The sequence below is a fragment of the Citrus clementina genome, unplaced genomic scaffold (genome assembly GCF_000493195.1).
Source record: "Citrus clementina cultivar Clemenules unplaced genomic scaffold, Citrus_clementina_v1.0 scaffold_129, whole genome shotgun sequence".
NCBI lineage: Eukaryota > Viridiplantae > Streptophyta > Magnoliopsida > Sapindales > Rutaceae > Citrus > Citrus x clementina.
Genome location: NW_006263116.1, coordinates 5955 through 22364, shown reverse-complemented (window position 1 = coordinate 22364; position 16410 = coordinate 5955). Strand labels below are relative to the sequence as shown.

Here is a 16410-nt window from a genome sequence, read left to right as displayed (position 1 = left end):
TACACTAGCAACACTCCCTACTCATCCAGAGAGTGTTCCCATCAATGCGCTGCTTGCAGTGAAAGGAACCCCTCTTCAAGATCAGAAGGTGATTTTATTCCTGTTTAACACAATACCATTTAATGTTTTGGTGGAATATATATAAATATATATATATCGTATCTTACTGCAAGCATATATTATATTTTACTGCAAGCATATTCTGTCATTGATGTTGTTTCTCTCTTATCATTTATTGCTCTTTAATATAAATTGTTGGTGAAACCCACGTAGTCTGATACAAATTGCCGATAATAAAAGTTTCTAGAGTAGTGTTTGCTTGGAAGAATGATATACTTCAGCATATTTACCCTCACTGTGTTGTTGTAAAAGGCAGCCATCATTGTTAAAGAGCATCTAAAAAGCTTTCCATGTCCATGAAAAGTTACTCTATGCTTGGAAATAACCAAAGTCGATTTCCTAATTCCATGTTCAGCCAGTTGAAATATGGGAGATGATTCGGATGATTGCTACAGCACGTATAGTCATGCCAAAAGCAATGGTCAGATTATCAGCTGCAAGAATTCGTTCTTCCATGCCAGAGTAGGCACTGTGTTTTCTTGCTGGTGCTAATTCCATCTTTACTGGCGAGAAACTTTTGACAACTCCGAACAACAATTTCGTTGCTGATCAACTCATGTTCAAGGTTCTTGGACTCACTCCTAAAGCTCCCATTTTTCATGAAGACGAAGCAAATGTTTCCAAAGTAGAGAGTTATCAGGAAGCTATTTCCTCTTCAGGTTGAGACTTTACCATTTGCACGGTGGTGCCTACTTCCAAGGTATTATTTGTGTTATTGCCCTGTTTATTACATTCGGACTCCATGCTAATGCATTGGCATTTGTTATGATTGTTGGAGTTCAATGGTACATTGTTCAGTTTCAACATTGATTGCATGTACAAGACTAATTAATAATAATTATTCTTATTATTTCTTAAAAGTGTGAGATTACATCCCATTGAGAGATATTAGTACCAAATAGGTCGATAATCATATCTATATACGCAACCTTGCCAAATTTGATTAGCCACAGCTTCAGTTTGATTGTGAAAAGGTGGAGTTACCTCCACAAATTTTTCATGACAATCCCAATATCCCATCCTGCAGCTATAAGTTGATCGCAGCAATTAGCGGAAAGTACTTTGTTCTTCTCATTTCCATCTTTGTACATGCCTGCTTCAATCGCCTGGCCATAGTTTGGTGTTAATTTTGATGCACATTGCTCCAGGAAACTGCTGCTGTAGGAGGCACCAATGAGGAGAGAATGCCCAGTACTACTACTGCTAACAAGCAAACATCATTGACTGCTGCTGCAGGAGGCACCGATGAGGAGAGGATGCCCAGTACTACTACTGCTAACAAGCAAACGAGCATTCATCTTGAACGATTGAATAATCTTGATGCCTGCCAGATTGCTTGATTGTATGTGTTTTATCTCAAAGAGGGCTCATTATAGACGAGAAATGAACGTAATTAAGAATTCAAAACGGCCTTGTCCTGGTAGATATTGTATTTGAACCTCATTTAATTGGATTTAAACAGATTAAATGTTTTTTTTTAATAACACCTATACGAAACAGCCAATTTACCCAATTAAAACATAAGTATAATATGCTGTATGCCGAACCATGATACAACAGTCGAAATTGAAAGTGTAAATAGAGGCCATGAATGGTTAAAACATAAACAATTTGCTGGCTCTATCAAAATTTTCATTGCTTTATATCATTTCAGTTTACGCTTCTTCTTATTAGCAATTTCCTTATAAAAGTTGAAGAAAATATTTTCTACTAAATCCTCAACATTTGTCATTGATCAAATGCAATGATAAAAACATATAATTAGATAAAATAGGTAACTTTTGCTGGCTGATCTCAGAATTCAGATCCCTTAATATTTGACCAAACTACAAACTGAGTACACAAAATTTTGAAATAAGTGACATGCATCCATAAGTTTAATAAAAAATGCCAAACGATTAGAAATGACTTGAAATTGATAATTTTTCTTCTTGTTTGTACGCATATAGCGCTGTGCAAGTCCCATAACATGTGGAAAGCCGATAATTAAATCCACTTCGCCTGCTCTCTGCTCGGTCCACTTCCAAAAGGCTCAGAAACATGTTAATAGGGCCTTGAAGAAAGCAGGGCTGAATGTTTCCTCTTCAAGTAAGCTCGCTCCCAAGTTCCATGTGATAGTGGCAGAGTACATTCTGTTGATGTCGAAATTCGGATGAGTTGGTCAGATCTCAAATTCCTACATCAGCATTAAATTTGTTTGGTGGGAAGCCGCTGAGTAGTTAGCACAGTGAGCATATTTTCTATGAGCAAATGATCCATGAGCAGACAATCTATGAGCAGACAATCCATGAGCAAAAAATCTATGAGCAAACGAGCCATGAGCAGACAATCTATGAGCAGACAATCCATGAGCAGACCACCCATGAGCAGACAATCCATGAGCAAACGATCCATGAGCAGACAATCCATGAGCAGACCACCCACGAGCAGACAATCCATGAGCGGACGATCCATGAGCAGATAACCTATGAGCAGACGATCCATGAGCAGATAACCTGTGAGCCTGTGAGCACAGCCAACAGTCAGCAAGTGCCGGAAGTTTTTCCGACGAGAACCCTCTGACGCTCAAGTCAGCAATTTGGGTCTATTTGGAAAAACTCATACCACAATTCATGTGGCTTAATTATGATTGTTTTAAACAAAAAGCTTTTAAGTAAATTTAAAGGAAAAGAATTGAAAATAATCAATTTTAAAGATAAATAAGTCATGAGAGAAAGAGAAATTTCTCAGTGGTAAGAGAGGGAAAATGATCCTATGGATTTAATCTCGCCGAGTGAAAGGAAAAAGAATCCCCCCCAATGTCTAACCCGAAAGTCCCTTTTATAGCTTATTACTTGGGCGCTCAGTTCCCACTCCCCCACGTTCATCACTACGTCGGGTCTTTCGATGTGAAACGAGAGTACGTGTCGATAACTGCCATTGACTCGGTCCTTTAGCACTTGGATTCTTTTCTGAACCCTCTCGTACTTCGTCTATCAGATGTACAAGATTGCTCCTCACCTATGAGCACGTGAATCCTACTGGAGTACATCACGTAGCTCCTCACCTATGAGCACGTGAATCCTGCTGGGATACATCCTGTAGCTCCTCGCCTATGAGCACGGGAATCCTGCTGGGTTGCCTCTGATCAGGGTGCTATACACTCCAAACGCATTCATCAGATTCAAGCCAAAAGGAGAAATGCACTAAACAAAGCTATTAGTAAAGTTGTGATTCAGGAAGAAAGTGCTGGATGAGCCTTTCATTGGGTGATTATATGACTCATGCTGTAAAACTGCTAGTGTAAATTGATTCGAACATTAATGGTGAGTTGGATGAGTTCATGTATATAGGTTTTTTGTTTGTCTTTTTGTTTTTAATGTTTTTCCATAATGTCGACATTGGTGATGTCCTTTTGGTCTCAAGATATAAGAAAAAAATGTAGATGTTGAAATACTGTATGCAGATTTAGTTATAAAATCTACAAGAGCTTTAATGAAAATGCTCGATATGCTCTCAATTCCCATCAAACCACCATGCCTGCTGTTTTCGATAGATTTTAGGGTAGGAAAAGCCAAACCTATCTAGAACAATGAATTTGTATTTTTGGGGAAGACGGGTTACCTCACTGGTTTGTTGTGTGCGGTGTATTCGAAATTTGGGGAGGTGAGAAGGGAAGAGGGAGTGGCAACAATGGAGAAAGGTCTGAACCAAGAAAAAAGTCCTTCCAAATGAGCTTCACGCTTGCAAAACAGTGAAATAGAGGTTAGAAGTGAAGCCGGGGTACCCCGGCGTTCACACTCTGACGCTCAAGTTAGCAAACTCAAGCTTTTTATGGCCAAGAGAGCTTGACAGCCCTCTGTAAACTAAGTTTAAAGGTTGAAAAAAACCTATTTTGTGGAGTGTAAGTGTTGTTAGTGAATTAGAGTATGATGGAGAATGAAACCTAGGTACCTTTATATATGGAGTACCTCAATTGCCACCTGGCGTACCATTTTTTGCTAATGTCTTTTTACCTTTTTATGATTTTTGGGCCGTTTTGTGCATGTTCGCGGCGTATCTCATCCTTTGGAGACGTGGCGCGCACTGAAGAGTAGTCCAGGGTACCTCTGCAGTAGCTGTTAGGTAGCAGTTGAGGACCATTGTCCTTAGGACAATGTCCTTCACTTTTGGCAGAGGTGGCAGGCGGCTGTCCCCCCTTTAGCACGACGTTTTTTATTGATAATTCTAACAAAATCGAATAATATCTTTTAAAAGGTGGAGACGTTTCTCATGGCGGACTTTTTCAGAGGGTTCTCATGCATCCAATCTGTCGGTACCTCCAGTTACATGGGGTACCTCAATGTATGTGGGGTACCTCTAATTGTGCGGGGTATCTCATATCACGTCGGGTACCTTTATTTGTGCGGGGTACCTCAATCTGTGTGGGGTACCTCTAATTATGCGAGGTACCTGAAATCATGCCGGGTACCTTAGATTGTGCTGGAGTTATTCTGTTCGTCGACACGTGTCGCTTTACTACCTCTCCTATTTTTCTCCCAAACAACATCCCCCTAGTTTCTTTTGGAGAGAAGTATTAGAAGCAAAAGAAACTTATTATATGATGTATGAGTGACACGTGGCGATGCGGGGTTTGACTTGGTGAATGGCTGGATCGGGGGTACCTTGCTCAGTTTCTTCCATTGATTAAACTTTGTGTATTGTCGAGCTAAAAAAATCATCTCTTTGTTTTTTCCTTTTCCCACCCTTTTTTTTTTACGATGAGAATAAACAGTTGTCTTCATGTCTCTCTCTCATTTTTCTTGGGAAGTGGCAGCCGTCTGACATGTAATTTAAATTTTAAAAATATCAATCTCACGCAAACATCCCTGACTTTCTTTTTGTTCCGTGTGCTCCGTCAGGTTTAATTAAAAACCCCTGACGTAAATATCAATCTCTTATCATTTATTTTGAAAATCCCAAAACAATCTCCCATAAAACCGATTGTCTCCAGTGGCTTCTTCCTTCAAACATTCGTCTTTTCTCATGACTGCATCAATATTGCTCACAGGTACAAATTTCTTCTTTACTCTTTTTTTTTTGGCCGGTGTTCTTCTTCGCAATCTCCGGCGTTGGTTCTCGGCGGTTGCAACTGGCGTGGGTTCGGTGGTTGTAGCCGCGGCAACCGGCGTTGGTTCGGTGGCTGCAGCTTCCCCCTCCCGCGTTGTCTTCTTCGTTCTTTTTTTTTATTTCTTCGTTATTCATTCCCACGGTGGTTCTCGATGGCTACAATTGCGGTTACCGACGTCAAATTCGGATAGTGGCCAGCGGCATTCTGGTCACCGTAATGCTTTTCCCCTGCTATATTCTTCGTTTTTCATTTTATCATCCTTTTTTTTTAATAAATAACTACATATATTTAAGCTTATTTTTTATTTTTATACTTGCATATTCTTACCTACTGTTTTTGGTTACCTGCAGCTTTGTCACCCCACGACCACAAGTCCTGATTTGTCAAGTTGGTGAATTACAGGTATCCTTCCTCGTTCTTCCTCTTTTGGCGCATTTACAGTGGCGCTATTTTGCATACTCTGAGAAAAATTTATTTTTTATTTCTATTTTTTTTTGTGGTTGGTGTTTGTATTTGATGGTTGATGTGTGGTGGGTGGTGTATGGTGTGGATATGTTGTTGGGGACCTGTGGCCTGCTGGTTATGTTGTTGGGGGCTTGTGGCTTGGTGGATATGTTGTTGGGGACTTGTGGCATGGTGGATATGTTGTTGGGGACTTGTGGCATGGTGGATATGTTGTTGGGGGACTTGTGGCCTGGTGGTGTGTGGCAAGAAGTAAATGGGTAAGAAAAAAGTGGGACCAGTGAGGAAGTGTCGTGCAGTTGAGGTTAGTAGTGTTGACAGCCCTTCTGCTGGATCTCCTTCCCACATTTCCATTAGTGAGGGTGATAGGTCTCTCCCTAGTGCCTCTAGGAGTTGTAACTCACATTTTGAGTTCCCTCACCCTAGGAGTGCTTCTCGTGTCAGTCCACGCTTTTCCAGTAAACGACCAACCCACCATCCTCGAAGAAAGGGTAAGTCATCCAAGCCCAAGTTCCAGCTCATTCCTCAGACCGGCCTCCCAAGTCTCCCTCTGGCACACTTTAAAAATCTGGTAACATTCATTCACTAGGCGCTAGGAGGGCTACTTTGGGGGACTTAGAACAAATTAGAGGCAAATACAATATTCATCCCTCTGTCCAGCTTAGGGTACCCTATGTGGATGAACGACCCGAGTGTCCGAAGTCTGATGGGATTGCTCTTCACATTAACCTCTTTGATTTTGGACTTTGCATGCCCCTCCCACCCTGCTATATGAGGATGTTTAGCTATTTGGGGGTAGTTCCTAGGCAGCTGTCCCTTCCAGGGTGGATGATACTTATGGGCTTGCAGGTGTTATGGTTGGAGGTATTGAGGCGTGATATTTTTATTCGGGAGTTGAGGGGCCTTTACCAATTCAAAAAGCCCAAGGGTTTCGCTATTGCTTACTTCTCTGCTTGGGGTGATCATGTCAATATTGTTAAAGGAGACCCCGCCTTGAAGAAGGGTTACAAAAAGAAATGGTTTGTCGCTGAAGGTAAGTGGGGGATAGAGACTCTAGGCGACAAGCGCAACACTTTGAGGTTCTAAATTCCTTCAGTGTAGACTATAAGTATCTCTCTTATTTATTGTTCTTTATTGTAATCTTTCGCATAAATGTCTCACTAACCTTGGGTTCTCCGTGATTTTGCAGGTGTGACGTGGGCTAAAGGATTATGCCCAGTTCACGAGGTGGGAAAAGAAGTGAAGAAGTTTGTGGAAAGGTTTCGAGGTGCACAGAGGGGTAGTGATGTATTAGAAGAGAGCAGGTTAAGGAGAGCGAGGTTGATTGATCGAAGTTTTCCACCTGCTTCCGGTGGTGACTCATGTATGATTTGGATGTTGGGGGTACCCCGTTATTATCTACAGGACTGGGGTACCTCGTTATCTCCGCGTTCTTTATTTGGTTTTCCTGTTTTTTGTTTACCATTTTTGCGTTTGTAGTACTTAGCGCCTGTCCGACTAACATCACTTTTGTGCATTGGGTGCAGTTATAGAGTCAGCGAGTGATGCTTTTGATGCTTTCTTCCAAGTAGTAGTGGGTAGAGCTTCTGGATCTCAGGATTCGGCGTTACCTCAAAAAAATACCCAGCCACCTCGAGCTCTCGGACTGAAGGGGAAATCCCATGGTACCTCCCATAGCAGGTTGAAGGGTACCCCTCGTTCTAAAAAGAGAAAATTCGGGTTGGTTTCTGCTTTCCCCGACGAATTGTGCGAAAGTGACCTAGACCCAACCTCCAACAAGAAAGTTTCACACTTGGCTCGCTGTTTCTACTATTCTGCTGAAAATGTTACTTTCGAGGTCGTTAAAGAGACGGACAAGATGAGTTTGAGTGAGTGCTATGGTCAGGCACTCATGGCTACCCAATAGGTAGCCTTTATTGGGGTACCTCGGGTGTACCCTTCATTCTTTACTTATTTGTTCCTATTGCTATACACATATATATAACATGTCTTTAATGACCTGCAGGCATCCTTTCTCCTCAGCCACTGCCTTCTAGATCTCGACTCTCTTGTTGCCACCCAATCAGAGGTTGACAAATTAAGGGGTGAGCTCCAAAGTCGACAGTCTCGCGAGGACAAGCTTACTCGAGAAGTCAAAATTTTGCAAGAACGCATTACTGACCTATCTGGAGAGAAAACTCAAATGGAGAGGGATTGCGATGAGCTGAGGGCCACAAATGAGGATCTATTGTCCTGACAGAAGAAGATGGCGAAGGAGGCGTTATCCCTTATTATGATGGAGGTGTGGAGCGTGGATCCGGAACTGGAGGTACCCAGTGTGCAGAAATTTGTCAATAAGGTCACGATTCTGAAGACGATTGAGGATAGGAATAAGTCTTCCCATGCATGGTCGGGTACCCCTCCTGGGTCGCCTAGGGTACCTCGCGTGCTTCAGCCGTTGCCTGCCTCAGATGCCCCTGCTTCGGCTGCTCATTTTCCGAGTACCTCAGAGTCCTCTGCTGATCGCCCTCTGGAGATGGATGGTGGGGACGGTGTTCCACCCTCGGTGTAGCCATTTTATAGTGCTCTTGTTTTTATGGATCTATTCACATTTTGCTATTTGGAACTTGTTTATTTCTTTTTTGATTTCTTGGGATATCTTGCATCGTTAAGATCTCTCTTTTGTTATGATACCATACTACCGAGCCCTCCATATTTTGAACTTGTATTTTGTATCCTTGTTATTCTGCAAATGAATGCTGGTCCAAACTGTTATCTTGCAAATCTCTAGGGTACCCCCCATTATATGCAATGAATTTTTTTTTGAAATGGGGTACTCCAGGTACTTAATAAATATTCGACATCCGGCGTCTGCTGGTTTATGTAGATTGACGCCCTTGGTGCATGTCTTTTTTTAAAATTATGGCGAATCTTCCACAAATAGGTAATCAAATACCATCGCGACATCCGGATTGAAAATGAGAGCACACAATTGGTCCAACCAATTAATATTTTTGCTCTTTCGAAGTTTTCTCCAAATTTTTGAATGGCCTACCCCCTATTTTGCTCAAGTAAGAGGACAAAGGTGTGGGTGTACTCATACATAAGCAGAACCTCGTGGCGCTAGAGTATGCCGGCTTTACTTCACCCTCAAGTCCTCTTTGACCCTCATTCTTTTTGTTTAAGTAGCTTTGTCATGCTTCCGCAGAAAGGCTACCCCTGGGCTATTCACTCCGTTGCCAATCTTGGCTTTGCATAGATCGTCGTGATCTATGCATGCCAGGTACCCTGACTAGTCCTGTAATAGGTTAATCATAATTGACAGGAGTATGGCGATAATTGCATGTAACTAGATGTGAGGGTATATTAATGGCGATAAATGAATATAATTCGCATTCCATGATCGAAGTCGCAAAAAAATTAAGAACACACATCATATTTGTCGAGAAAGAAAATGCATTTATAGATAATGAAAAAATTGATCAATACATGACTTAACTTTGTTACCTTAAGGAGAACGGGAGACCGTAAGACCTCCTATCCTTTTCAGTTGGGAATTAAAGAAATTCTAAAGTTGCAACTAACCAACATAGGGTATTTGGGGTACCCCATTTGGCCTACCACACAAAAACATTAAAGAAAACAAATAATAGCAAAAGACTAAAGGTTAAGACACTGTCCTTTAATAATATTTCCGTAGCATTACAGTATTCCAGTGGTGCCTCACGATTGTCCCATCCATGTGGAGTAGCCTGTATGCACCTGACCCAACGGGTTTGTCGATGCGGTAAGGTCATTTCCAATTTGCCCCGAAAGTGCCTTCACATGGTACCCTAGTGCTCTGAGTTACCCTTTTTAAGATTAAGTCTCATTTCTTGAAGGATCGAAGGCGTATCATTTTTTCATATAGACCCGAAATGCGATGCTGGTATATGATTGTCCTCAATTATGCTCTCACCCTTTTCTCAGCCACCAAATCAAGATTTGAAGCAATCAATGAGGTGTTCTCAACCTCATCAAAGTATTCAACCCTGTGAGAGGGTACCCCGATTTCCGCTGGAATCACTGCATCAACACTGAATGCGAGGGAAAACGGGGTCTCCCGGGTGGAGGTGTTTTGAGTAGTCTGGTAGGCCCACAGAACCTTAGGTAGCTCGTCTACCTATGCTCTCTTTCATTCTTCTAGCTTCTTCTTCAAGATACCTTTGACAATCTTGTTAACGATTTCGACTTGCCCATTAGTTTGGGGGTGGGCAGGTGTAGCAAACCGGTTGGCTATCCCAAGCTCCGAACAAAAACTTTAAAATTTTTCATTATCGAATTACTTGTCGTTGTCACTAACAATTGCACAAGGGATCCCAAATCTATAAATGAGGTTCTTCCAAATGAATTCCGTTGTTTTTCGTTCTGTTATGCTTGTTAGTGGCTCCACTTCCGCCTACTTTATGAAATAATCTACCGCCACGATTGCATGTTTTGCTTGTCCTTTCTCGGTAGGTAACGGGCCAATGAGGTCCACTCCCCATATAGTGAAGGGCCAAGGGGAAGATATAATTGTTAGCTTCTCTGGGGGTAAGTGGGATACCCTAGCAAACCTTTGGCATTTGTCAAAGCTTTGTACCATATTATTAGTATCTTCCCGTATGGTAGGCCAATAGTACCCCTGACGGAGAGCTTTTTGCGCCAGTGATTGTGCTCCATAATAATTGCCACAAATCCCCTCATGTATCTCCTTCATGACATACTCGACCTCGTCACTTCCCAAGCATTTAAGGTAAAGAAGAGTGAACCCTCTTTTGTATAAGGTATCCTGGATCAGGCAATACAGCGTGGTTTTATACTTTAGTCTTCTTGCTTCACTTTTATCTGAGGGGAGTTTTCCGTCCTTGAGGTACCTTATGATAGGCGCCATCCAAAGTACCCCGGTGGACAGTGATCCTACTTCCAATAGCTCTAGGAGATCAATACTGAGGGCAGGTATGTGTTCTGTCGTGATGGGGCCAGTTGATTGAGCTACACTAAGGGACGCCATTTTTGCCAGAGTGTCGGCTTCGATGTTCTCCAGTCGGGATATCCTTTCCACCTTAACCTCACAAAATTAGGACATCAACTCTCTGGTTTTTCAGAGGTACCCCTTAATGTTTTCCTCTTTCGCTTGATATTGTGCGGTAATCTGGCTTATCACCAACTGGGAGTCGCTCTTAACGTGTACCTATTTTGCTCCTAAAGCTTTTGACATCCTCAACCCCGCTATGATGGGCTCATGTTCGGCTTCGTTGTTTGAAGCCTTGAATCCAAATTGCAAAGCATAGCATATTTTCACCTTGTTTAGGTCGATTATAATAACTCCCGCACCACTTTCATGTGAGTTAGATGAGCCATCTATATATATTTCCCAGACATGCCCCCTTTATCGGTGGATGGGGTATCTGACAGGTACCTCAGATCACTTTCACCACATGAGTCATTGGCGAATTCCGCAATGAAATCAGCGATGACTTGAGCTTTAATTACCGAACGAGGCTTGAAGATGATGTCGAACTCGTTTAATTCGAAGGACCATCGGAGAAGCCTTCCGGACACGTCTAACTTTTGGAGGATTTGCCGGAGGGGAAGATTGGTGACGATTGCAATGATGTGAGCTTGAAAAAATGGTCTGAGCTTCCTTGCGGAGATAACCAGTGCCAAAACGATCTTCTTAGAGGTGGGGTACCTCTTTTCGGCTTCGACCATGCCTTACTAGTGTAGTAAATAGGTCGTTGTACCCCATTATCATCTTCTCGGAGTAACACAAAGCTGGTGGCATGCTCGGATACGGCGAGATACAACAAAAGCACCTCCTTCGGTTCAGGTTTGGTAAGTGGTGGAGCATTCACGAGGTACCCTTTCAGTTCTCGGAAAGCTTCTTCGCAATTGAGTGTCCATTAGAGCTTCTTGCCGGCCTTCAAAGCTTTGAAAAAAGGCTTACACCGGTCGGTGGCCTTGGAGATAAAGCGGTTCAGGGCAGCTACCCGGCCTGCTAAGCTTTGAACCTTCTTGATAGTGTGTGGCGACTTCATTTCAAGAACCGCACGAATTTTATTGGGGTTGGCCTCAATCCCCCGTTGTTGTACCATGAACCCAAGAAATTTTCCCGAGGTAACCTCGAATGCACATTTTTTAAGGTTGAGCTGCATTTAGTGTCTTCTTAAAACTGTAAAGGTATCTCTGAGGTGCCTCAAGTGTTCTCCTGCAAGCACTTATTTGGTGATCATGTCCTCTATGTAAACCTGCATGGTAAGCCCGATTTGTTCCTTGAAAATTTTATTTATTAGCCATTGATAGGTAGCCCCAGCTTTGGGATTTAATTGTAACTGAAGAAGGCGTCCATAAAACTAAGCATCTCATGCCCCATTGTTGCATCATCCAGCTAGTCCACCCGGGGAAGCGGGAAGCTATCCTTGTGGCAAAACTTGTTCAAATCAATGAAGTCCACACACATACGCCACTTTCTATTTGATTTCTTGACTAGAACTACGTTTGATACCCAATCGGGGTATACTGCTTCCCGAATAAATCCCGCTGCTAATAGGCAGTCTACCTCTTGTTCAATTACCCCGTACCTCTCTTAGTTGAAGGTGCGACGCTTCTGTTTGATCGGTTTATGATGTGGGTTGACATCGAGTTTGTCACAAAAGAGGAAAGGTGGGATGCCCGACATATCCGAGTGAGACTAGGCGAATACGTCGTGGTGCTTGGTAGGAAGTTGATGAGCCTCTCTCATTGTTCCTCCGAAAGATTAGAGCATATTTTCACGATCTTTGTTGGGTCGGTGGCACAAATCGAGACTGAAACAAGGTCTTCAATTGGGTACCCTGTTTTTCCTCTTTTAATATTCGGGGATCCAAAGGTGCCTCAACTTCACATCTGGGCTCCACATGGTCCTCGTGGGGTACCTTTGAGCTATCCCGAGCAACTGCTTCTATGCCCATTGGTGAGGCTTCCAACTATTTTGGTGGGTGGGCTACCTGAGGAGATTTTTTTAGCACTACTCTCCCCTGTCTAGTAAGTGCTCGCTTTGAGGGATAAGGTGTGGGCTGACTATCACTGGGGTACCCCTTCACTGGTGGATCGGAAGTTATTTGGTAAGTGACTTTGGAGGCCACAGAATAACATCCATAAGCCGATTGCTGATACCCTTTAATGGAGATAACTTCTTGGGCGGCTGGGACTTTCATGGTGAGGTAGTGTATGGATACCATCGCTTTAGTTGCTACTAAGAACGGCCTACCCAATATAATGTTGTAGGCACCCGGGTAATCCACAATAAGAAAATCAATCATATGAACACACGGTGAGGTACCTTACCAAGTGTAACGGGCAGTGTAATGATGCCCTTTGATATAACCATATCTCTAGCGAACCCAATAAAAGGTGTAGCATATGGGGTGATCTTCGGTGACTCAATCAATAGTTGATCCAATGTGCTTTTGAAAATGATATCAACGAAGCTGCCAGTATCTACAAGAGTTCTTGCTACCTTACCAGTAGCAACCTTCAACGTAATTACTAAGGTATCGTCATGGGGGTACGAGATACCCTCAGCATCTTTTTATGTAAAAAGGATAGGCGGGGGATGGTGGGGTACCTTCGGTGTACCCCATCCATTAAAGTTGACTTCTCTGCCAATATTGGTGGTTATTGTTGTGCAAATTTTAATGTACTCGCAAGCGTACGAATCTATTGTAGTATAGATCAATGGTGACGAGTTTCGATCCCACGAGGAGGTGGATTTTAATTGTGTGTAGAATTAATTTTGTAAATGGGTGATTGGATTTGTGGTGGAAATAATTTGGAATATGCTAAAACTTAAATTAAAATGGCGAGAATAAATTCTAAAATTGGAATTGAAATGGCGAGAATAAATTGAAGAGAATTCTATTGAAATGACGTACTTGTGTATCTGGATCCGTATCAACATGCATCATGGGCTAAATAATCCTTATTAATGCCAATTAAATCATGAGGGGGGAACCCACACTTCATGAACCATGCTCTAATCAATATGGTACTAAGGGCTTATCGTGCCAAATAATAATAACCTTGTACTAGAGAGCCGGTGTAACCAAGGCGGTATCTAGACAAGATTATTATTATTTGTCGACGAAAAGTCAAATAATCCACAAAAATTAGAGGGGAAAAGAAAATAAATTTACCAAATAAAGCCCATGACACATGTTGAGACTTCACCTTCAACCCAAGCTTGAAAGAAAATTAGCCACTCATAATTGAACTAAGGGCAAAATGGAAATTTATTAAAATACGTAGAAAATACAAGATGCAGAGGGAATTACAGAAAATGGATCTCAAAAATGGATTCAGAGATATCAAATTAGGAGGAGGAGGCCTCCTTTTTATAGATACATGGAGTAAATCATAGCCATCGGATTAAAAACAGTTTGGACGCTCATGATTGCGCCACGTCATCAGTCAACAGTACGCGGTTTGACCACGCGGATGAACAGTAACACGGTTTGACCCGGGTTGAACAGTAACGCGGTTTGGTTGAAAATAATTCTGTGTGATGCATGTACCGTACGCGAGATTTTTCGTCCACTGATATGCTGCCACGTCACCATCAACAGTACATAAGAATTTTAGCCCAACAGGATCGTGACACGTCATCAGTCAATGCCACATCATCGGTCAATGCCACGTCATCGATCCGTATATGTGAACAGTGTCGTGAACAGTAATGTAGACAATACCGTACACCTGAATAGTACCGTACATGTGAATAGTGCCATTTTTCCTTCTATGCTCCTCTTAAGATTTTCGACCGTCCTGAGTTCAAAAGTGATGTCCGTTTTGCCGTCTGATCTCTTGTTTATTGTGAAATGACTATGATGCCCCTAAAATACATAAAATATTTAATTAAAATCAAACACACATAATTAAATTGCAAGAAGCTAAAATAAATAAAAGTAAGGGTTGTTAGTAAAACTTGAAATGTAAAATGATGATTTTCTCCTTTATAAATATACATTTTCTAACACTTAACACACCCCTAACCAGCTTATTGCTAGTCCCTAGAAAATAAAACGAAAACAAAATTCAAAACCAAAATGATTTTTTTTTTTATTTAGAAACACTCGTGTTTATTCAATCATATTAATGATGGTAATCAAATAAAAGTATAAGCATTATCTCCAGTCTAAAGCAACATCACACCCGCATCAACCACCCACATGAATCAGCCTAGTAGACTTTGTTATAACTACTTTCAAGAATGACATGTCAAATCCCAAAATCTCACTGGAAGTAGTGACACTCTCACAAAGAAATTAAACCCAATAAAAATAGTCACTCCAATGAATGGTAATTGAGAGAAAATAATAAAGAAGTGATATCACATGCTCTCACCAAGATGAAATAAATATGCCCTCAGCTTAGAAATAATACGATCTCAAGTCAAATAAAAAATGTTAGTCAACCCAATTTATTTATTTATTTTTTTATATGCACCACTACATCTTTTTAGCCCATATAACTAGCTTCTACTTCAAACTATAGTTCTCTAAAATCAAGAATGACTTTTATTAGGACGTAACGTAGGCTAGAGATATGGCTAATAAATAAGGGAAATAAAGAAAACAAAGTGTATGTTTGAGAAAAATGTAGAAAAATTTTTTTTTTTGAAAGTTGCAAGGTGGATTTCACCTATTATTGTTATTTTTATTCTTTTGAAACAACAACTATTGTTTTTTGTTTTTTTTGGCATAACTTCACTGAACAACATAATTATTTACATTTTCTCAAATATAAATAGGTGATGGAACTTATAAGATATCAGGTAATACTCAAAATCGGAGTGGGTCAAGATGATAAGTTGATAAAGAAAATGTTTTTTTTTTTTGAAGGCTCAAAAGGGTTAACTATGGATATTTAATAAAAGGGATGGCTAGAAAGGCTCAAACGGATCAAAGATGGCATTTCCATCGTCTTTTAGGGCTCTAAATAATCATCCATATCTACTAGTTAGACGGGCCTCCCAATGTAGCAACACACATTTTTTTCTTTTTTTTTTAATTTTACCATTTTTTTAAGGGTTAACTCAAAAGAAATCTAGAGATCGTGTATAAAATAATAAACTGCTAAGCTGTATAGAGAATGGGCAAAAGGGTTACTCTCCAAGAAAATGATAGGCTCAACAACTCACTTGGCACTTATTTATGACATGTTCATTCCTTCAAGCAACTCATATTTGTCTCCGACATCAACATGTAGAATAGCAAACATAGTGTAACATCACTTAAGACCAAAGATAAAACAAATACTAAAATTTGAAATTAATCATGTCATCCAATGTTAAAACATATCACAGAAATTTTTTTTTTAAAGAACATTCTACCCCTCAACCTATTCTAAACATGAAAGGAAAATATGCATGCAGAAATGTGAAAATGATGCAGAAAAACTAATTAGAAAAGTTACACTTAAAATGATAGAAAAAGAAAATGGTTTTTTTTTTTAACTTAGAAGATGCGTTTCTAGAGGCACTACACTCCATATTCAGCCATCTTCAACACAAAAAGTTAGCAACAGTTAGTTTCTACAACAAAAAATTAGTAAAAACTTCACCAAAATTCCACAATTGTCTACTATTCCCTCCCCCCAACCAGAACGAAACATTATCCTCAATGTTTGAAAGGAAAGAAGTAGAGTTTAGAAGACATCACCTGGGTGGTGCAACATAGAAGAAAATATTTACAAGCGGAGAG

At 41.0% G+C, this 16410-nt stretch overlaps 1 long non-coding RNA gene across 1 annotated transcript; it reads left to right on the top strand.

Annotated features, from left to right (window-relative positions):
* Nucleotides 1-972, top strand: LOC112101516. The gene is made up of 2 exons (XR_002907548.1): nucleotides 1-88; nucleotides 476-972. It is a non-coding gene; the product is annotated as an uncharacterized LOC112101516 (long non-coding RNA).
* Nucleotides 973-16410: the final 15438 nt, after the last annotated feature.